This window comes from Neomonachus schauinslandi, chromosome X (genome assembly GCF_002201575.2).
Source record: "Neomonachus schauinslandi chromosome X, ASM220157v2, whole genome shotgun sequence".
Taxonomy (NCBI): domain Eukaryota; kingdom Metazoa; phylum Chordata; class Mammalia; order Carnivora; family Phocidae; genus Neomonachus; species Neomonachus schauinslandi.
In genome coordinates, this window is record NC_058419.1 from 97,495,684 (window position 1) to 97,518,779 (window position 23,096).

The following is a 23,096-nucleotide window of genomic DNA, read 5'->3' on the forward strand; positions in this document are numbered from 1 at the left end:
CCTTAGTTTGGATAGTCATAGCCAGGTAGCCAAGGAAATCGGAAGAATTCAGGACCTAGACCCATTTTGTAGGCAAAAAATAAACATTCAGAGAAAGTTAATCAGAACTAGATGTGTTACTGAAGCATAATTTTTCTCTGTAAAATCATCCTTATTTCTACCAAAGATACCTAAATTAAGACTAATTTGTTTAAAAATAGGTCCAGTTTCAAAAACTTGGCCTGATTACTTACATAAGTGCAGCAAGAATAGTGATTACCATATAGGTTCTTTTTAAAAATCTACTTTGCTGGAACTTATCACAGGGAATATCAGATTAAACTTTTAATAGCCCCCAGAAGTTAAGAAGCCAAGCCAAATACTTGCCATTAGACTTACCTGTAATACCTGTAGATCTGGCTTACTTCCTCTCTTCTCAAGATCCCCAAATATTCTGAGGTTACTAAGCCTGCCAGAAAGTGACCTTCCTTACTCACCTGGTGAGGCTCTCAAGAACCTTGTAAGCAAGGTACCAGGCTGATTTTTTTCCAAGGGGCTTTCTTGGTTCCATGAAGTCAACCTTAGTTCCTTAAAACTGTATGGTCATAGGGACGCCTGGGTGGCTCAGTTGGTTAAGCCCCATGTTACTAATTCTTGCTGTGTTTGAGTTGTGTTCCCACTAGTTCCAAAAATTCTTAGTTTAGCTTTATGACCTCAAGAGTATCAGAAATCCATGTGTCAGAAGTCCTTTCCATTGATCTCTTTAAAGCTGAAACATTTGCAAGAGGTTCAGAGTCAAACAATAACTGTAAAGGATAAAAAAACTCAAAAATGACCATGGTTAAAGATGCAATGGAAGTTCATCATAATGCTATTTACAAGGAGATATTTCCATGACATAATTAGAGAGATATTTCTATGACATAATTAGAATTCAAGTGATGACATTATACCAGGACATATCAGAACTTAAGGAACTTCATATAATTTCTGGAGTAGTTATATTAATAGTATTTACCCATACAATATAACCTAAAAAGGTTTATCGTCACTTATCTGACAATGCTTCCCATGTAATTTGACATACCAAGTAAACAAGCCTAATTAGTCAAAAAGACTTCATTTAGAATTTGAAGTTTGGAAAGTTTGTCAAAAAATATTTTTTTTAATATTAAAAAAATTTAATAGCACATGCCTAATAGAATTACAGATATTGCATAGTTAATAATTATCTATTGAACCAAGGTGATAAGAGATTCTAAAGGCAAATATAGGTTACATAGTTGTTAGCAAACTTAGCTCTTTGAAACATTGAGAAAATTAAGAAATCAAAGATCTGATAAAAACAAAACATAGAAACTTTATGTTTCTAGGTAGATTACATTAAAGTTAAAGAAAAACCTTTGTTTACAATTTCTTATTAAAAGTAGACCAATAATCTAAGAAAACCGTCATTTTAGTGGAGAAAAAAAATTCCAATCTTATATCACTGTACTTTTTTTTTTTTAGAGATTTTATTCATTTATTTGACAGAGAGGGAGACAGTGAGAGAGAGAACACAAGAAGGGGGAGTGGGAGAGGGAGAAGCAGGCTTCCCGCTGAGCAGGGAGCCCGATGCCGGGCTCGATCCCAGGACCCTGGGATCATGACCTGAGCTGAAGGCAGATGCTTAACGACTGAGCCACCCAGGCGCCCCCAATCACTGTACTTTTGATATTAAAAATTGCTTATTCCAGTCTTAGTCAGTCCTGACCATGCATGAAGTTCTTTTCCAAAGATTCCTTTCTCACAAACTTTCTGCAACTTTTTTCATTTAGATTTTGTCCCAAGTTTTCTCTCTCTAAACAACCTTTCTTATTTTAGGACAAAATTATTTTCTTTACCCTCAATAAAAATATATTCCCATTCTTTTTTAAAAAATTATTTATTTTTAAATTGCAACATAATTAACATACAGTGTTATATTAGTTTCAGGTGTACAATATAGTGATTCAACAATTCTATGCATTACTCAGTGCTCATCAGGATAAGTGTACTCCTTAATCCCTATCACCCCTATAACCCACCCACTTCCCCGCTGGTAACCATCAGTTTGTTCTCTAGAGTTAATTCAGTTTTTATTTGTCTCTTCTTTAATATGTTCATTTGTTTTGTTTCTTAAATTCCACATAGGAGTGAAATCATATGGTGTTTGTCTTTCTCTTATTTCACTTAGCATTATACCCTTTAGATCTAAAGTGTATTCCCATTCTTCATACCCGCCGTTTTTAAGCAAACACACATATCTTACTTTCCTTCCATATGGTTGTTTCCCTTATTATTTCCAGGAGTGGCAATTACCTTTATTAGAATGCTTAACTTTTAGAAAATAATTTTTAGTGAAAATGAAGTAGTAAGCAATTGTGAACTCTTACATCAGGATTTGTTAGATAGAAAATTCATGATTATATTTCATAATTTTTAGAAACTATGCTTCTTCACAGTACAGTCTTTCAGTAGAGCACAAAGTGTGTTTATTAACTGACCCATGTATTTTTAATTTCTCTGTAATAAGCCAAAAGTAGATTAAACCTATGTTTAGTAACTATGTTTCAGTATTTTTTCTTATTTGGAAATGGATCTAGATATTTAATGACTATCCATCATGTAATTTATCTTAGCAAAACTCTAAGGTTTTAAGTAACCAAAAAGAAAATATTTGGGAAAACTAAGTGGACACAAATATTGCTAAAAATTCATAAACTTTAATTTTCTGTTTGATTCACTTGTTCTTAATAATTATGTTTAGTCATAAAAATTTCATGACATTAAACAGCTAACCATCATCTTTAAGTTGTCTTTCTTGCTGACAAATTATGTAACAGGAGTAACCTGAGCTTATTTGGCTTTAGTAAACCTAGGTAGAACAAAAGTATTAGTTTTAATGCTGACTGTTCTAAAAACCCACCTGTTTTAATTAAACTAACACATTTCAGTTAGCTTTATTAAAGATCAATCTTAGATCACGTGAACTTAGAACTTATTTGGGTTAGTGCTATTGTATTTTGAGATTCACATAAGTGCTTAATTTTCTTTAAGCCAGTAAAACAGAGCTCTTTAACAAATTTTGGCAAAAACCATCTGGCAGTAGAAAATACCACATATCTACAATAGGTGCTGAAAGACACAAACAAAAACCTTATAATCACTGTTTAAAATTTTCAGCCATGAGACCAGTATGATAATGCAGAACTCTCTAGTTTATAAAAGAAGAGTTGGGTCCAGACTGGTTTTCTGGCATACAGAATAAGGTCACCTGTTCAGATGGCTAAAACTTTCTTCTGTTAACATTTGTGGAGAGGACACTTAAGATTTGTATTTATCCTTGACAAGTAACCTTGTGGAAGCTGTGGGCTAGATTTTGGGCAAGGGTGCTTCTACAGCCATTTGTATTTTTAAAAAAGTTTTCTTTTTCCTTGTTTCCCTTCAGTTTTAGGAATAGGAAATGCTCTAGATAAGAGTTCCCAGAGAGGTTATAAGACTTTTGAGATAAATAGGGGAGTTATGGAGATTGGCGAAAAGGACAGATTGAAGACTTTGAATTGTTTCTGGGGCCATATTTCTAGTTTTGCAAAGATTTGTAAGGTAAGGACAGTTGCTTTTGATCCTTCAAGGAATTGGGTTGCAACTTAAATGATATTCTAGGCTAATCTATCCATCAACCCCCCTCTGGGTTTGCTTCTTCCCCTCTGGGTACATAGTTCTAATTTTAACTTAGGGGAGAAGGCCTTAAAAAAATTACTATCAGGCTCTGAATACCAGCTTCAATCTGGCCAACTCTTGACGATGGAGCCCTAATTGCCTTAGCATGGTGAGGAGTTGGAGGCTTTGATTTTAATGCCTAGTTCCCTGGTAGCTCATTTAAAGGATAAGAAGGAGGTGAAGCAGTTAGAAGTACTTCAGAAGTTGTTCGTTTTGAGCTCATTTTGTCACTATTTCAGAAAGTTTCTTAATAGTTAGTTACATAGGTAGTATCTTGTCAGTGTTCTCTTAGAAGCTTCCAGATACCAAACTATGCATCCCGCTTTGTTGTTTAGTTGAATAGCTGGCTCTCTTGATTTGGGTGTGCAAATAAACTAGGTATTTCAAAGGATCCTCATTTAGGCCACTTGAGTGTTAAAATTATCCCTAGTACAATTTTCCATTTATTTATGAACTTGAAAGTGTATGATCCATGTGTGTTAAAGATGAATCCTGCTAGAGTCTTGGAAGGTGGTTCTCCATCCTGTTTCTTCTATTGTGATGGTTTATCTCCCATCCTAGTGAGTTTGGATGCTTAGCACTACCTAAGGGGTTTTAGTTGTCGACCCATGTACTGATGAGAAGGGTCCCATTCCTCCAGGTGTCATCCTGGTGTTGGTTGATAGTATTTACTTTGTGTCTCAGTTTTCTCTTGGTTGAGCCTAGCTATATCAAAAGTGCTCAGAAAGCTGAATAGCCAGCTCTCATATGCATCCCCTGTCAGAGCAACTAAATAATTTGTATCACAAATGGGAATCCACGTGGGACCGCTGCATGGCATGAGGTTAACCTCTGCCACTCTCTAATGAGAGATGCTAATGTCTCTTGTCTTCCAATTCATTCAAAATCTCATCTATGTAATTGTAGCATCAAGCATTCAAATTGGCAATACTGTGAAAAGTTTAAAATTTTTTAAATTTCTGGGATGAGGATTCATCCCTCTAACAGACGTGCAACTTGTGCTCTACACAGAATGGAGCCCCTTCTGACTCATGCAGAAGAGACAACAGATAAATTCTGAAACCTATGTCACACACAGAATAACATCATTCCCTGACTTCACAGGAAAAAGGAAACAACCACAAATAAGTCTCTGGACTTTCTACCACATAGGGAAGTTGGGATCCCAGAAAGGGTTCACTCAGTCATCTTGCCTCCATCCAAGTCAGGTTGAACCTCAGGGGCCTGTGCTGGGACCAAGGATCCAGTTTCTCATGGAGTTCAGGCAAGAATATGGCATCTCTTCTGGGGTCCCTCTGTGGTCCCCAAATTGTTGACTAAAAAAAAGCCAACATCAAAGTAAGTTGGTAAATGCTTAATTATTGTCTTACTAAGGATTAAAACCACAGGAGACAGTATTTCAGATTGCTCTGAAAGAACTGCTCTGAAGCTTGTCTATTTATAGGGGATTATGTGCAAAAAGGGGAAGGGGTATATATGCCTGAAAGCATTTCTCCAAGGTGTATCATAGGGTATAATTTGCTTTGTAAGGTTTTTTTATTGATTTCCACACAGACATGTGAAAGACCATTAGGTTGTCTTAATGCAGTATGTTTCTATCATATCTGATTGTTCAAAAATATTGCCTGCATGTCTCCACTTAACTGGCTTTCTGGTTCTTCTTGTTCTTGGTTTCTCCCTGAGGTGACAGAAGGCTGACATCAGTCACCTAGTGCAGTTTTAATGCACAGTATTGGTGACTGTATTATTCAAACTGCTTATAATGCTGTTTGATAAGATATTTATTTATTTAGATTTTATTTATTTATTTAAGAGAGAGCAAGCAAGAGAGCACAAGTGGTGGAGAGGGAGAAGCAGGCTGTCCATTGAATAGGGAGCCCAAAGTGGGACTCGATCCCAGGACCTTGGGATCATGACTTGAGCGGAAGGCAGCTGCTTAACTGACTGAGCCACTTAGGTGCCCCTTGGTAAGATATTTAAAGCATGATTCAAAACCAAATGAAGTTAAAGACAATCCCAAAGAAAATGGAAATACTTTGTTTTTCCTTGCTTTAAAATTTAGAAATTATATATCCTCAGTTTTTTTTTTTTTTTAAAGATTTTATTTATTTATTCGACAGAGAGACACAGCGAGAGAGGGAACACCAGCAGGGGGAGTGGGAGAGGGAGAAGCAGGCTTCCCGCTGAGCAGGGAGCCCGATGCGGGGCTCGATCCCAGGACACTGGGATCATGACCTGAGCCGAAGGCAGACGCTTAACGACTGAGCCACCCAGGCGCCCCTATCCTCAGTTTTATCACCATGTTTCACAAACCATAAGCCATCACGCTGTACTCTACCCTAAAGATCATGATGTGAATGTTGTTTTCAGTGTTCTCCATTCTGCTTTTATTTTCTTCATATTTCTTTCTAATTTAGTGTACAGGTTTCCCCCGCTATCTGAAAGTAGGGCATTCCTACGAAATCTTTTGTAAGCCAAAATGACCTAAAGCAAAAAAGCAATTACCTTTAATTTATATGTAAGAAATTTTGAGCATTTCCAATCCAAAAAATAACCTCCCTTAGGCTTTTCTGATACTTTCGGACACATCTTGTTAACCAATGCTCAGGGGAGGCGAACCATGAGAGACTATGGACTCTGAGAAACAAACTGAGGGTTCTAGAGGGGAGGGGGGTGGGGGGATGGGTTAGCCTGGTGATGGGTATTAAAGAGGGCACGTTCTGCATGGAGCACTGGGTGTTATATGCAAACAATGAATCATGGAACACTACATCAAAAACTAATGATGTAATGTATGGTGATTAACATAACATAATAAAAAAAAATCAAGATAAAGCACAAATCTCACACAGTCTTACATCGTCTCTAGATGCTGAGATACTGAGTATATCCTGGGAAAGAGCTTAGTGGGGCCACTTTCAGTGCTCAGGTGCACCACTGCCTCTTCTAACAGCTCACTGCAAAACAAACTCAGAATGCTCTTTTCACTTTTTGTGGGTTTCTTTTTTGTAAAAGCAAAAATCCTCTTTGGATTTCTTGCAGTTAGCAAAAAAAGGTACTAATACAAGTCTTTAGTAAAAGCAAAGTGACACACCATGAACTTTTGAAAGGTGGGGGTTACCTGTATTGACTTTTTAAGTTCATTAGTTGTTTTAGCTTTCCTCCTGTGTAGTATTATAGGCCTTGAAGAATTGAAAGTGTTTTGCATAGCAGTTGTTCTAAGAAATCACACCATAATGCCAACTTTTAAAAAAACCTGCCAAATAAATGCAGAAAATACTACTTTCATTCTGAATGATTTTTAGAAACTCCATGCAAGTAAAAATCTGCTTTCAGTAAAAATTTCAACAAAAATTTTATTGAAACAGATTATATGACAAAAGCAATATTGAAAAAAATTAAGTGTTTTTTAAGCAAAATAAATCAACTCCCAAACTTTATTTTTTAATATTCTGAAAGAAACTTAATAACTATATTATTGTCATTTAAGGTCAATAGAGGTGACAAAGACATTCGATCAATGAGTAAAATGGTTTTTTTTTTTTGAAGACTGATGCTATTATCAAAGCAAATTTCACTTTTGTTTAAATCACTCACATGTAATATTTATTTCTGTCTTTTAGATATACTTGTAGAAAGGGAAAAAAAACTGCTTTCCTATGGCTTTCAAGTACACCAGTATCCTATATATACAGTGCTCTATGTACAACACTGAACTTATTACTGAAAACTATAAGTAAACTAATGAAAGTTTTAGCAAGAACTGAGTATTCCCTTGAAGTATCCATTAGAGTTGTCAAATTTCAGTATGCAAAAATAAAATAAATAAAAACTCTTAAGCCTATCCTATTTAACAATGAACTAAATGTATATTGCTAATAAAATAATAGGCTATGACAGAATCATTCTTGGTTTTGAACCCTGGCAAAAGATAAATCTGAGCAATTTGAATAAGTACTTACATTTACAATCAGATGGATTAATCATTCCTTAAACTTGTTAAATGATTATTATCAATGAAACACAATAGGGCATTTGAAACAGAATTCCTCTTAACAATGGAAGTGAATTGTTGATTTCCAGAACCTTTATTTCTTTAATTTTAAAAAAAATTTTGGAGAATAGTAAAAACCTCGGTAATAGGGAAAAAGAAGTTAAGATAAATAGGAAGCTCATAAAAGCCCCTTGTCTCTCCTCACTTGGGTAAATGATGAGAGACAGGGTGTCCTCTCATTGTCCTGGTTGGAGGTATTAACTCATTTTGTCACGTATCAAAGATGAAAGGCGGAGTCTTTCATGGGGAAATCCTTCCCACCAAGCAACAAGGTCCAGGAAAGGTTTTATATCCAGAAAGTTGAACATTTAGGATAAATAAGAGAGTTCTACAGGGATAGAGTGGGGTACAACATTGGTGGTATCTGAAAAACTCCAGGAAACACTGGTGATCTTTATTTTATCAAGAAGGTTTCCATTCAGAATTGCTGATTCTTTTATGAGACTTGACTGTACCCCAACTGACCTAGAATCTTTATCTTAGGACTTAAAGATGTTTGTTTCCTGAAGATGGCCAAGAGGCCATTATTAGTAGCTGGTCAACAACTGTCAGTCTAAGATTTATAAGATACCAGGTTTAGGACTAAGAGAACGTCTAACCAGACCATGACCCCTCTGTTTATGAATATTTGTAATATACAATTCTTTAAGTTTCAGAAGATGGGCTTGGAATTATGAAGACGTAAGCCTTATGTAGAGGCTCCACCAATGCTAGTTTTGCTACTTAGCAGAGAAGACACTGAGAAGTTCAAGTTATCAGTCAGTCCCTCTTGTCTGGTGTAGTGAGATTCCAAGTTGACCATGATTTTCCCAGACTATGGCAGGTATAATACATAAAGAACAACATTTTTTAATGGTTCAGAATTGGTGTTGGTGACAGACAGTTCCCAGGTAGCTTAGTGTGGGACCATAGTGGAATATATGGCCCAAGCATAACAGCTGTCAAGTCAGTCAAACAGGACAGGGTGATGTGTAGGACCATAGTAAAAGCATTAATTTCAACACTTAGGGACATGTGGAGTTTGAGTAGGTTGGAATCACAGTTGAAGCTTTCAATCACTGGTTCAGGTTTTCTAAGTACAGTGTGGTCAGGAGTTTTCAACTAGAAGAAGCCATGAATTGCAGTAAATATTAACAATAGGTAATAGTTATAGGGAAAGAAAATTCTCCCTCTATCCTTCAAGGTCCAGCTGGACTGAGAATTAAATTGACATTAGACAAGTTAATAGGAGAAAAAAAATTTTCATTATGTGTACAATGGAGGCCCAATAATGAAATTGACACCCAAAGAAATGACCAAGGCAGGCAGTTTTTATACTTTATGGACAAAGAGACAATAAATCTGTGAGGAACTGACAAAACAAAGAAACCTAACTTTGGGAGCTTCAATTAGTAAGAAATTCTAAATAGAATTTGGGCTGGGGCAGTAAGTTAGTAAAAAGTAACCAGGGTTGTTATATAGCCTTCTTTGCTCTAAATTTCCTATCTCTGATGATAAGGATAACTTTTTGCTTCCTGGTACAGGGAAGGTACTTTCACATGGGAGATTTCTTTCCTGTTTTCACTGGGACAGAGGAGTAACTAAGTGTCCTTCTTGCACTATCTCTTAAGTACTTTTATTTAAGATAATCGGTAGGCCAAAGTGTTACATTTTGGAGTCGCCTTCCCTTGACCCCTACAATTCTCCGTTCTGAAATTTCTTTTGAAGTCTCACATACATTAAAAGTTGAACAGGTAGATTGTTCCATCTTTATGAACCAGTCTCTTAGTCCTGACAGTAGGTCAGTTCAGTTAAACTCATTTCAGGAGGCAGTAATTCAGCTGTGCTTTCAAAGTTAGGCCTATGATTTAAGTAATCAAATATTAAATAAGAGGCGTTTCTATAGAAGTGAAAGAGAAACAATGGGTAACGTTAAGATTAAATTATAGAGGCGCCTGGGTGGCTCAGTCGTTAAGCGTCTGCCTTTCACTCGGGTCATGGATCCCAAGGTCCAGGGATCAAGCCCCACATTGGGCTCACTGCTGAGCGGGAAGCCTGCTTCTCCTTCTCCCACTCCCCCTGCTTGTGTTCCCTCTCTTGCTGTGTCTCCCTCTGTCAAATAAATAAAAAAATCTTTTTTTAAAAAAAGATTAAATTATACATCAGCCTCTGAGTATTTAGGCCAGCCAGTCAAGATTTCTAGATGTTAGGCTTGAAGTATCTTCAGATAGAGTGAAAGTAGACAGTGGAAATCTGACAGATCTTCCTGGTTTGTAGTTCGAATGTCTCTGGTGATCTCTGAGTGGCCCATAGAGCAACAGGCCTACTCATTGTCTATATGTGAGCTATTGTGATTTCTCTGAAACTTACATCAGGTGATTCATACTTAGTTTGCATGGCTTCAGGAAAAAGGGAAGTATTAGTTCTCAAATGATTTTAAGTCAGAAAAGTGGGAGAAAAATTAAAAACGTTAGTTTGGAGAATTGTAATGGAGGATAGTCAGAAGAAATGCAGGCAGGGACAAGGGGCCCCCCACCCTAAGAAGAAACTACCCTTCAAAGGATTTTATGCCACCCTGGAAGGAGTCCTCTATGCTTTCCCATGTGAACTACTACCTAATAGGTAGATGAGCCTGTGGACAAAAACCTGATTGGGTGACAGGCACATGGAGGGTTAATCAGATTGAAACAGCCAACACCAAAGAGCCCATAAAACATGCTAGAGTTTAGAAACTCCAGTGGCAACCCTCTAGGGTCCCCTCCCTCTTGGGGAGCTTTGTACTATTGCTCAGTAAACTTTGCTTTGCTGCCTACCCACCACTCTTTGTCTGGTCTACTTCTTCATTCTTTGAAGCAGTGTAACCAAGAACTCTGAACACTAAAGGAAAAGATAATCTGCAACAGTTGTAGCCAAGCATTGGAGGAAAGAAGATGAAATGAGGATCTAGTCCAGTTTATAATGAGCTGTATTAGAAACTAATATTTACAAAGAGGTGTTATTGAAACATAATTTTTCTCTCTATAATCACCCTCATTTTTACCAAAGATAGCCAAATTAAGACAATTTGTTTACAGAATAAGTGTAGTTTTCATAAACTTGGCCTAATTATTTACCTAAGTGTAGCAAGAATAGGGGTTGGTCATATAGGCTTTTAAAAATCTGCTTTGCTGGAACTTTTTATAAGAAACCTCTAGATTGAACTTTTAATAGCCTTTCTCAAGGCCAAACCAAACCAAATACTTACCATTAGACTTTACCTGCAATACCTATAGATTTGAGTGAATTTCTCTCTTCTTGAAGTCCTTAAAATGTCTTGAGGTTCCTGAACCTGCAGGAAGTGACCTTCTTTACTCCCCCTGGTAAGGCTCCTGGGAATTTTGTGAGCAAGATACCTGGCTGAGATTTCCAAGGGTCTTTAGTGGCTCCATTAAGTCAACCTTAGTTCCTTAAAGCTGTCCGGTCATACCAGAGTCTCTGCAGTTCTCTCTCAGATATAACATTTGTCAAGGAAGAAGAATTTCCTCTACCCTTCAAGGTCCTTCTACCTCGACTGAGAATCAAATTGACATGAGCTAGATTAACAGGAAAAAAGCAAATTTAATTTTTTACATACAGGGAATCCGTACAGACATGGAAATCCCAAAGACAGGCAAAAAGAAGTATATATGTCATTTGAACTAAGCAGAAGGAGGTAGGGGTCTTTAAAGTTCCAGACTTTTAAAGGAAGGAATACAATTCACAGGAAGATAAAAAAGAGTAAATGTTTTGTAAGCAAACATTTGTTAGGCTGCTCAGAAAACAACAGGACACAGAGGACTTTGATCAAATAGGCCTTACTACATTCCTCCTTGTCTACCACATGTAGTTCCTATCATATGTGGTTATCTACGGTGATAACTCTCTTCCTAGAGCAGGTCCTGTATCTAAATTCTTTTTAGACAGTTGGGGGAGGTGAAGAGCTTTTCTTGAATCTCCTAGGTTTTGCTTGCTTTTTGATTCAAAATAACCTTTACGCCAAAGTGGCCCCTACACATTCCAGTCAAAGGTATGGTAACATAACCAATGTTTCTAATTGTGTCCTGTTACAGGAAGGACAGATTCTTTTTGAACTTATACAAATAAATATTGCCATGAAAATAAAATAGTCAGAATTTCTGAATTCTGGAGGGATCAGGTAGGGAGAAAAAGAAATGTTTCAATTTGTTCACAGAGATATATTGTATCAAATTGTTAAGTCAGTTAGCTTAAGAGAAAAGGGTTCTTAAATCTGGAAAAACAAAACATTTTTTAAAAGTCATCAATGTTTTAAACAAAATTATAAAAATTATAATTATCCTCCTTAGTTCATTTAGTCTAATGTTATTAATTTTTATTCTGCTTGATTTTAGTTCCTCCATTAGTTCTAGAAATTTTTACCCAGTTAAGTTTTATGATATTAAGGTTATTAGAAACCTGTACTCCTTGAAGACAAAACACATTTACAGGAAGCTTTTGTAAAAGCATCTGGGTAAAAGTATGACTTTCTGAAAATAATAAAACACTTAAAAATGGCCAGTGTTAAAAATCTGATGAGAGTTCATTACAATGTAGTTGAGAAGGAAATTTGGTTATTTTTGTGACACACAATATTTCAAGATAATAACATACCAGGACATACCAGATTTTTAGGAGTTTAATATTTTTAGATCACTTATTTTTATAACATATATTTATGCAAATATTACCTAAGAGGCTTCAGTATCACTTATTTGGCAATTCTTTCAGTATAGTTTAACATAACAAATATGCCTAATTAATTAAATAAGGAAAACAAATTTTTTAAAGTGTTCCAAGGACTCTTTGGAATATTTCGGTTGCACTGTGGTCAGAAGACTTAATTTTAAAATTTGATTTGGGGAAGTTTATCAAAAATATCAAAAGGGTTTGAACATTTGATTAGGATTACAAATCATTATGAAACAATTTTTAATTGTCCATTTAACCAAAGTGACATTAAAAGATTTCAGAGACAAATACAGAAGGTTACACAGTTGTGAGCAAAATTTAACTCTTTTAATATTAAGATTCAGATTTTTTTAAGTACCCAAGACCTGACAAACATAGGAATTTATTTTGGCAAAACCTAGAATTCTTGTTTTTTTTTTTTTTTTTAAGGCAGATTACTTTAAAAGTAAAGAAAAACTTCTGTTTATAATTGCTTATTAAGAGCAGACCTCTGCACTGTTTCTTATATTTCATATATGAGTGAAACCATATGATAATTGTCTTTCTCTGATTGACTTATTTCATTCAGCATAATACCTTCCAGTTCCATTCACATCAATATAAAGGGTAAGTAATCATCCTTTCTGATGGCTGAGTAATATTCCATTATATATATATACCACATCTTCTTTATCCATTCATCTGTTGATGGACATCTCAGCTCTTTCCACAGTTTGGCTATTGTGGACATTGCTGCTAAGAACATTGGGGTGCAGGTGCCCCTTCAGATCACTACATTTGTATCTTTGGGGTAAATACCTGGTAGTGCAATTGCTGGGTCATAGGGTAGCTCTATTTTTAACTTCTTGAGTAACCTCCATACTGTTTTCCAAAGTGGCTGTACCAGCTTGCATTCCCACCAATAGTGTAAGAGGGTTCCCCTTTCCCCATATCCTCGCCAACATTTGTTCTTTTCTGACTTGTTATTTTTAGCCATTCTAACTGGTGTGAGATGGTATCTCATTGTGATTTTGATTTGTATTTCCCTGATGCTGAGTGATGTGGAGCATTTTTTCATGTGTCTGTTGGCCATTTGTATGTCGTCTTTGGAGAAATGCTGTTCATGTCTTCTGCCTATTTCTTAACTGGATTATTTGTTTTTTGGGTGTTGAGTTTGAGAAGTTCTTTATAGATCTTGGGTACTAGCCCTTTATCTAATATGTCATTTGCAAATATCTTCTCCCATTCTGTTGGTTGCCTTTTAGTTTTGTTGACTGTTTCCTTAGCTGTGCAGAAGCTTTTTATCTTGATGAAGTCCCAAAAGTTCATTTTTGCTTTTGTTTTCCTTGCTTTTGGAGACGTATCTTGAAAGAAGTTGCTGTGGCCAGTGTCAAAGAGATTACTGCCTATGTTCTCCTCTAGGATTTTGATGGATTCCTGTCTCACATTGAGGTCTTTCATCCATTTTGGGTTTATCTGTAAGAAAATGGTCCAGTTTCATTTTACACGTGTCTGTCCAATTTTCCCAACACCATTTGTTGAAGAGACTGTTCTTTTTCTATTATATATTCTTTCTTGTTATGTTAAAGATTAGTTGACCATAGAATTGTGGGTTCATTTCTGGGTTCTCTATTCTGTTCCATTGATCTGTATGTCTGTTTTTGTGCCAGTACCATACTGTCTTGATGATTACAGGGCATCATAGGGGAAGGGAGGGAAACCTGAATAGGAAGTCATCAGAGAGGGAGAAAAACCATGAGAGACTCCTTAACTATAGGAAACAAACTGAGGGTTGCTGGAGGGGCTGTGGGTGGGACAATGGGATAATTGGGTGATGGGCATTAAGGAAGGCATGTTATGTGATAAGCACTGGGTATTAGATGCAACTAATGAATTATTGAACTCTACCTCTGAAACTAATGGTAGCCAAACTATGTTGGCTAACTGAATTTAAATTAAAAAAAAAAAAAAAAAGAGCAGACCAATAGTTGAAAAAAATATCGTCCTTTTAACAAAGAGAAAACAAAATTTAACTTTGTATCAGTGTACTTTGGATATTAAAGCTCATTTACTGACATAAATGTATCCTAATCTTGGCTAGTACTGACCACACAGAAAATTCCTTTCCAAAGATTCCTTTTCAATAAATCTTCCACAACTTTTTTACATTGAGATTTTGTCCTAAGTTTTTCCTCCTTAAATAACCAGGCTTACTTTAAAACAAAATTATTTTCTTTTTTTCTAAACAAAAATGTATTTTTATTTCTCATACATCTTCTTAGCAAAAATGCATGTCTTTGTTTGCATACAGAGTTGTTTCCCTTATTATTTTCAGTAGTCTTGATTACATTTATTAGAATTTTTAACTCTTAGAAACCTTAATTTCTAGTGAAAATAGGTCATAAACAATTGTGAACTGTTAAACCAGAATTCTTTAGGTTGGCAAATTTATTAATGCATTTTATACTTTAGAAAAGTATTTCTTCATATACAGTCTTTCAATAAAGCACAAAACATGTTTTGCTACCAGACCAAATTTATCTTTAGTTTCTCTGTAATAACACAAAAATAGATAAACTTATGTTCAGTACCTAATGTTTTATTATTTTATCTTACTGGGAAGTGATCTAGGTATTCAATGAATTTAACTTAACTCATCACTTAGCAAAACTTGTCATATTCTTTAAAACTGCATTTTATAGTTAGAATTTAAAATATTTTGTACTTTTGAATATTCCCTGTAGTCCTTAATATTCTCTTCTTTTAAATTTTATTTTATTATGTTGTGTTAGTCACCATACAATACATCGTTAGTTTTTGATGTGGTGATCCACGATTCATTGTTTTTGTATAACACCCAGTGCTCCATGCAGTACATGCCCTCCTTAATACCCATCACTGGGCTAACCCATCCCCCCACCCCCCTCCCCTCTAAAACCCTCAGTTTGTTTCTCAGAGTCCATAGTCTTAATATTCTCATCAAGAAAATATTACAACTATAGGTGCCACTGTATCTATTAAACTCAGAGGAAATTCTGCTATATATAGGATATTCACAGTTCTGTTTTTATAGTTAAATATGTATGCATTTCTGCCCCAATATTTTCACAGTTAGATTTTTGCCTCAATTTAGAATATCTTTCTTAAAAATAATTTAACAAATAGGAGTCAAATAATTTATGTCTTTTATAATTATTTTGAAGGTTTTCAGACTTAGATACTAAAAACATCTCTGATTTCCTTTCACTGCAGTACAGAATATAAATGTAACCAGTTAAAAATAGGTGGTTGATCAAAGGATTCATTCCACAGGTTGAGATATTGCACAACAGCATTGCAGAATTTCAGATGATCTCATGGACATTTGCACTTTGATTATTTTATTTGTTCAGTTCCTACTTGCTTTAGTAGGAATCAATGCCACTAAGTTTCTAAGCTTTTTTTCAATTATTTCATTATGCTTATAGCTTCAAAATACGAACTTGAACTCCTTTGTGCTGTATTCATTCAATACTCTGATGAAAGATTTCCGAATCATTTTGAGTAAAAGACACCTAAACTTTAAGAAAACATTTACATATTTACAAATAAGTTCAATAATCATTGTAAGATACCAAAGTTGATTTACAAAGGGTTGGAGAGGGTTACAAAGTAGTTTTTAGAAAAAATCCAAACTACTAAATTCCTCTTGATAATAGGCAGCAAGGATAGAAAATGCTGTGATACTAAATATATTTTGAGTATTCAACATCAATTTCATTACAAAGAAACTAGGCAGTTTTTTCCTGGAAAATCTGTTGTTTTATCTTCCATATTCAGATTTACAATCCATCAGATATTACTTTTTGTGAAAAAGTGATGTAAGGGTCAAGTTTGTTTTTTTTTTCTATATGGGTATTCAACTAACATAATGTCACTTATTTTAAAACAAACAAAAAAAGACAAATAGCATTTCCCCATAATCTGCATAAATTTTTGTCATTAACATATGTTCACATGTATATGCATGTTTGTTTCTTGACTCTGTACTATTCCATTGACCCACATTTTATCCTTGGACCAAAAGCACACTGTACTAATTATAGAGGCTTTGTAATAAGCCTTGGTGTCCTTTAAAATGACTCCTCCTGTATTATTCTTCGCTTAGATCTTTTTTTTTATTATGTTATATCACCATACATTACATCATTTGTTTTTGATGCAGTGTTCCACGATTCATTGTTTGCGTATAACACCAGTGCTCCATGCAGAACGTGCCCTCTTTAATACCCATCACCAGGCTAACCCATCCCCCCATGCCCCTCCCCTCTAGAATCCTCAGTTTGTTTCTCAGAGTCCATAGTCTCTCATGGTTCATCTCCCCCTCCGATTCCCCCCTTCATCCTTTTTTTTGGTTAGGCTTCATCACTTGAATTTTCATACAAAAGTAAGAATCAGCTTTTGGGGTGCCTGGGTGGCTCAGTCATTTAAGCATCTGACTCTTGATTTCATCTCAGGTGATGATCTCGGGGTGGTGAGATTGGGCTCTGCACTGGGCAGGAGCCTGCTTAAGATTCTCTCCCTCTCCCTCTGCCCCTCCCCACCTCAAATTAATTAATTAAATTTAATTTAATTAAGAATCAGCTTTTAAATTTTAACCAAAAAGAAGTCCTTACAAATTTAATTGGGATTTCACTGAAAGTATATGTGAATTTGTCAGAATTAACATGTTTACAATATAGATTCTTCCAATTCATAAACATGAATCCTTCCATTTATTTATTTTTTTATTAAGACTTTTTTTGAAATCTGAAAGTCCCAGCAAAATTGAGGGGAAGGTCCAGTGATACCCTATATACTTCCTGTCTCTACACATGCACAGCCTCCCCCATTATCAACATCCCCTACCAGAATGGTACATTTGTTACATAAGATGAACCTACATTGACACATCATATTCACCCAAAGCCCATAGTTTACATTATGGTTTACTCATGGTATTGTACATTCTATAGGGTTTGGACCATTGTACAATGACTTGCACCCATCGTTATGGTATCATACAAAGTATTTTTACTGCCTAAAAGTCCTCTGTGCCCTGCCTGTTCCCCGCCCCCCACCTAACTTGGCAACCACTGATCTTTTTACTGTCTTCATAGTTTTGTCTTTTTAGCCTTTTCAGATTGGTTTCTTCTACTTAGTAATATGCATTTAAGGTTTCTCCATGTCTTTTCATGTCTTGACAGTTCATTTCTTTTTTTATTTATTCTTTTCTTTATTTTTTCTAGCTTTATTGACATATAATTAACATATTACATTGTGTAAGTTTAAGGTATACAACCTGTTGATAAGATATATATTGCAAAATGATGACAACTATAGATTTAGCTAATTCCTCCATTCCATCACATAATTACCTTCTTTTTTGTGGTGTGAACATTTAAGATCTACTCCATTAGCAATTTTCAAGCATATAATACAGTATTATTAGCTATAATCACTATACTGTACATTAGATGCACAGGACTTACAAATCTTATAACTAGAAGATTGTACCCTTTAACCAATATCTCTTCATTTCCCCCATTCCTCAGCCCCTAGTAACCACCACTCTGCTCTCTGAGTTCAGCTTTTTTTAGATTCCATATATATGATATCACACAGCATTTGTCTTTTTCTGACTTATTTCACTTAGCATAATGCCCTCAAGCTTCATCTAAGTTTTTGCAAATGTCAAGAATTCTTTCTTCCTTTTAGCTAAGTAATATTCCATTGCAAATACATATCACATCTTCTTTAATCCATTTATCTATTGATAGATATTGATATTGATATTAGATTGTATCCATATCTTGACTAATATGAATAAGGCTGCAATAAACATGGAGTGCATATATTTCTTTAAGATCCTGTTTTTATTTCCTTTGGATATATGATCAAAAGTGAAATTGCTAGATCATATGGTAGTTCTAGTTTTAATTTTCTGAAGAAGCACTATAGTGTTTTTCATAGTGGCTCTACCATTTACATTCCTACAAACCGTGCACAAGGGTTCCCTTTTCTCCACGTCCTCACTAGCACTTGTTATCTCTTATCTTTTTGACAATAGCCTTTCTAACAGGTGTGAAGTGATAGCTCACTGGGGTTTTGATTTACTTCCTTGATGGTCAGTAATGTTGAAAACCTTTTCATGTACCTTTTGGCCATTTGTGTGTCTTCTTTGGAAACCTGTCTATTCAGGTTCTTTGTTCATTTTCAATCCAGTTACTTATTTATGTTTGCTCTTGAGTTGTATGAGTTTTTAAGTATATTTCAGATATTAATTCTTTATCAGATATGTCATTTGTAAATATTTTCTCTACTTCTGTAAGTTGACTGTTCATTTAGTTGATTGTTTCTTGTGTTTTGTTGACATATGAGGAAATACTGCCAAGAGTGATGTCAAGGATCTTTTTCCCTATATTGTCTTCTAGGAATTTTACTGTTTCAAGTATTAGATTTAAGTCTGTAATCCATTTCAAGTTAATTTTTTTGAGTGGTGTGAGATAGGGGTCCAGTTTCATTCTTTGGCATATTGTTATCCAGTTTCACAATACCATTTAATGAAATTATCCTTTCCCCATTGAGTATTCTTGACTCCCTTGTCACATATTGCTTGACACAGCATGTGAGACTTTATTTCTGGGCTCTTGATTCTTTTCCATGCATGTGTATTTTTTATGCCAATACCACACTGTTTTGTTTAATATAGCCTTGTGATTTAGTTTTTTTTTTTTTAAGATTTTATCTATTTTAGGGAGAAAGAGAAAGAGCACGGGCACGGGGGAGGGGCAAAGGTAGAAATAGACTGCCCGCTGAGCAAGGATCCCAATATGGGACTTGATCCCAGGACCCTGGGATCATGACCTGAGCTGAAAGCAGACACTTAACTGACTGAGCCACCCAGATGCCCTGTAATATAGCTTAAAATCAGGATGTGTTCTGCCTGTGGCTTTGTTCTTTCTCAGGACTCCTTTGGTAATTGGAGTCTTCTGTTGCTCCACACAAATTTTAGGATTTTTTTTTCTATTTTTGTGAAAAATGCCATTGGAATTTTGAGGGGCCTTTCTTTTAATCTACAGATGGCATTGGGTAGTATGGAAATTTTTTTTAAAAATTCATTTTTCCAATCCATGAACATGGAATATCTTTCCATTTGTTTGTGTTGTTTTCAATTTCTTAAAGTCTTACAGTTTTTAGTGTACAGATCAGTCATAAATTTGGTTAAATTTATTTCTAAATGGTTTTTTTGGTGCTATTGTGAATGGGATTATTTAATTTCTTTTTCAGATGTTTTGTTGCTAGTGTACAGAAACTAAATTAATTTCTGTATATTCATTTTATATCTCATCCTGCAACTTTGCTGAATCTGTTGATTGATTCTAACAGTTATTTTTTTAGTCTTTTAGCTCATTTTATCAGTGAAGTATATCCCATTGTTATGATGTACCAGAGCTTATTTATCCATTCAGCTTCTGAAGTACATTTCAGTTGCCTCCAAGTTTTGAATTATGAGTCAAGCTGAATTATGAGTCAAGCTGATAGAAATATCCATGTGCAGGTTTTTGTGTGGTCATACATTTTCAAATTTTGGGGTACCAAGAAGCATGATCAGTGGATCATATGGTAAAAATATGTTTTGTTTTGTAAGAAACCACCAAATTGTCTTCCAAAATAGCTGTGCCATTTTGCATTCCCACCCACAGTGAATAAGAGTTCCTTTTGCTGGATATATATCCTAGATAGCACGTGGTGTTGTTGTCAGTGTTTTGGATTTTGGCCATTCTTGTAGGTATGTAGTGGTATCTTATTGTTTTAATTTTCATTTCCCTGATGAGATATGTTATGGAGCATCTGTTCATATGCTTGTTTGCCATTTGTATATCTTCTTTGATGAGGAGTCTGTTAAGGTTGAATTGGCCCATTTTTTAATTGAGATGTTTTCTTATTATTGAGTTTTAAGTATTCTGTCTATCTTTTGGATAGCAGTTGTTCATCAGATATGCCTTTGGAAGTATTTTGTCCCATTTTGTGACTTGTCTTCTGCTTTTCTTAATATAGTCTGTCACAGAGCATAAGGTTTTAATTTTAAGTCCAGTTTATCAATTATTTCTTTTATGGATCATCTTTGGTGTTGTATCTAAAAAGTCAGTGTTGGACTCCAGGTCATCTGGATTTTCTCCTGTGTTACTTTGTAGGACTTTCATAGATTTGTAATTTACATTTGGGTCTATAACCCACTTTGAGTCCATTTTTGTGGTGGGTATAATGTCTGTGTCTGGACTTATTTTGTTTACGTGTGTACGTCCAATTTTCCAACACAGTTTGTTGAAAAAACTGTCTTTACTCCATTGTATTGCCTTTGCTGCTTTGTCAAAGATCAGTTGACTGCATGTATGTGGGTCTGCTTCTGAGCTCTCTTTTCTGTTCCACTGATCTATATGTCTATTCTTTGCCAATAACATGCTCTCTTGATTAGTAAGTCTTGAAGTCAGTCTTTCAATTTTGTTCTCTATCTATACTGTGTTGACTATTCTGAGTCTTTTGCCTCTCTATACAGACTTCAGGGTAAGTTTTCTGATAGCCACAAAATAACTGGCTGGGATTTTCATTGGATTACATTGACTTTATACGCTAAGCTGAGAAGAACTGATATCTTGACAATATTGAGTCTTACTATCCATGAACATGAAATATCTCTTGATTTATTTAATTCCTTGATTTCATTTATTTGAGTTTAGTACTTTTTGTCATAACGATCTTATATATATTTTATTAGATTTAAAGATAATTTCTTTTTTAAGTACTAATATAAATGGTATTGTGGTTTAACTATCAAATTCTACTGGGTTATTCCTGATAGAACAGAAATGAATTGACTTTTGCATATTTGTATCTTGAAACCTGATTGTAATCATTTGTTAGTTCTAGAAGTTTTTTGGTTGATTATTTCAGATTTTTGAGATAGATGGGGTCATTTTTGAGAAAAGACACATTTAGCTCTTCCTTTCCAATCTGTATACCTTTTTAAAATTTTTTTAATATTATTAAGTTAATCACCATACATCATTAGTTTTTGATGTAGTGTTCCATGATTCATTGTGTATAACTCCCAGTGCTCCATTCAATACATGCTCTCTTTAATACCCATCACCAGGCTTACCCATCCCCCCACCCCCTCCCCTCTAAAACCCTCAGTTTGTTTCTCAGAGTCCATAGTCTCTCATGGTTCATCTCCCCCTCCAATTTCCCTCCCTTCATTTTCCCTTCCTGCTATCTTCTTTTTTTTAACATATAATGTATTATTTGTTTCAGAGGTACAGGTGTGTGATTCAACAGTCTTACACAATTCACAGCGCTCACCATAGCTCATACACTCCTCAGTGTCTATCACCCAGCCACCCCATCCCTCCCAACCCCCACCACTCCAGCAACCTTCAGTTTGTTTCCTGAGATTAAGAATTCCTCATATCAGTGAGATCATATGATACATGCCTTTCTCTGATTGACTTATTTCACTCAGCATAACACCCTGCAGTTCCATCCACATCTTTGCAAATGGCAAGATCTCATTCCATTTGATGGCTGCATACTATTCCATTGTATATATATACACCACATCTTCTTTATCCATTCATCTGTCGATGGACATCTGGCTCTTTCCATAGTTTGGCTATTGTGGACACTGCTGCTATAAACATCAGGGTGCATGTATCCCTTCGGAACACTATATTTGTATATTTGGCGTAAATACCCAGTAGTGTAATTGCTGGGTCATAGGGTAGCTCTATTTTCAACTTTTTGAGGAACCTCCATACTATTTTCCAGAGTGGCTGCACCAGCTTGCATTCCCACCAACAGTGTAGGAGGGTTCTCCTTTCTCCTCATCCTCGCCAACATCTGTCATTTCCTGACTTGTTAATTTTAGCCATTCTGACTGGTGTGAGGTGGTATCTCATTGAAGATTTGATTTGGATTTCCCTGATGCCGAGCGATGTTGAGCACTTTTTCGTGTATCTGTTGCCCATTTGGATGTCTTCTTTGCAGAAATGTCTGTTCATCTCTTCTGCCCATTTCTCGATTGGATCATTTGTTCTTTGGGGGTTGAGTTTGAGAAGTTCTTTATAGATTTTGGATACTAGCCCTTTATCCGATATGTCATTTGCAAATATCTTCTCCCATTCTGTTGGTTGTCTTTTGGTTTTGTTGACTATTTCTTTTGCTATGCAAAAGCTTTTTATCTTGATGAAGTCCCAATAGTTCATTTTTGCCCTTGCTTCCCTTGCCTTTGGTGATGTTTCTAGGAAGAAGTTGCTGTGGCTGAGGTTGAAGAGGTTGCTGCCTGTGTTCTCCTTTAGGATTTTGATGGACTCCTGTCTCACATTGAGGTCTTTCAACCATTTGGAGTCTATTTTTGTGTGTGGTGTAAGGAAATGGCCCAGTTTCATTCTTCTGCATGTGGCTGTCCAATTATCCCATCACCATTCATTGAAGAGATTGTCTTTTTTCTGTTGGACATTTTCCTGCTTTGTCGAAGATAAGTTGACCATAGAGTTGAGGGTCCATTTCTGGGCTCTAGATTCTGTTCCATTGATCTGTATGTCTGTTTTTGTGCCAATAC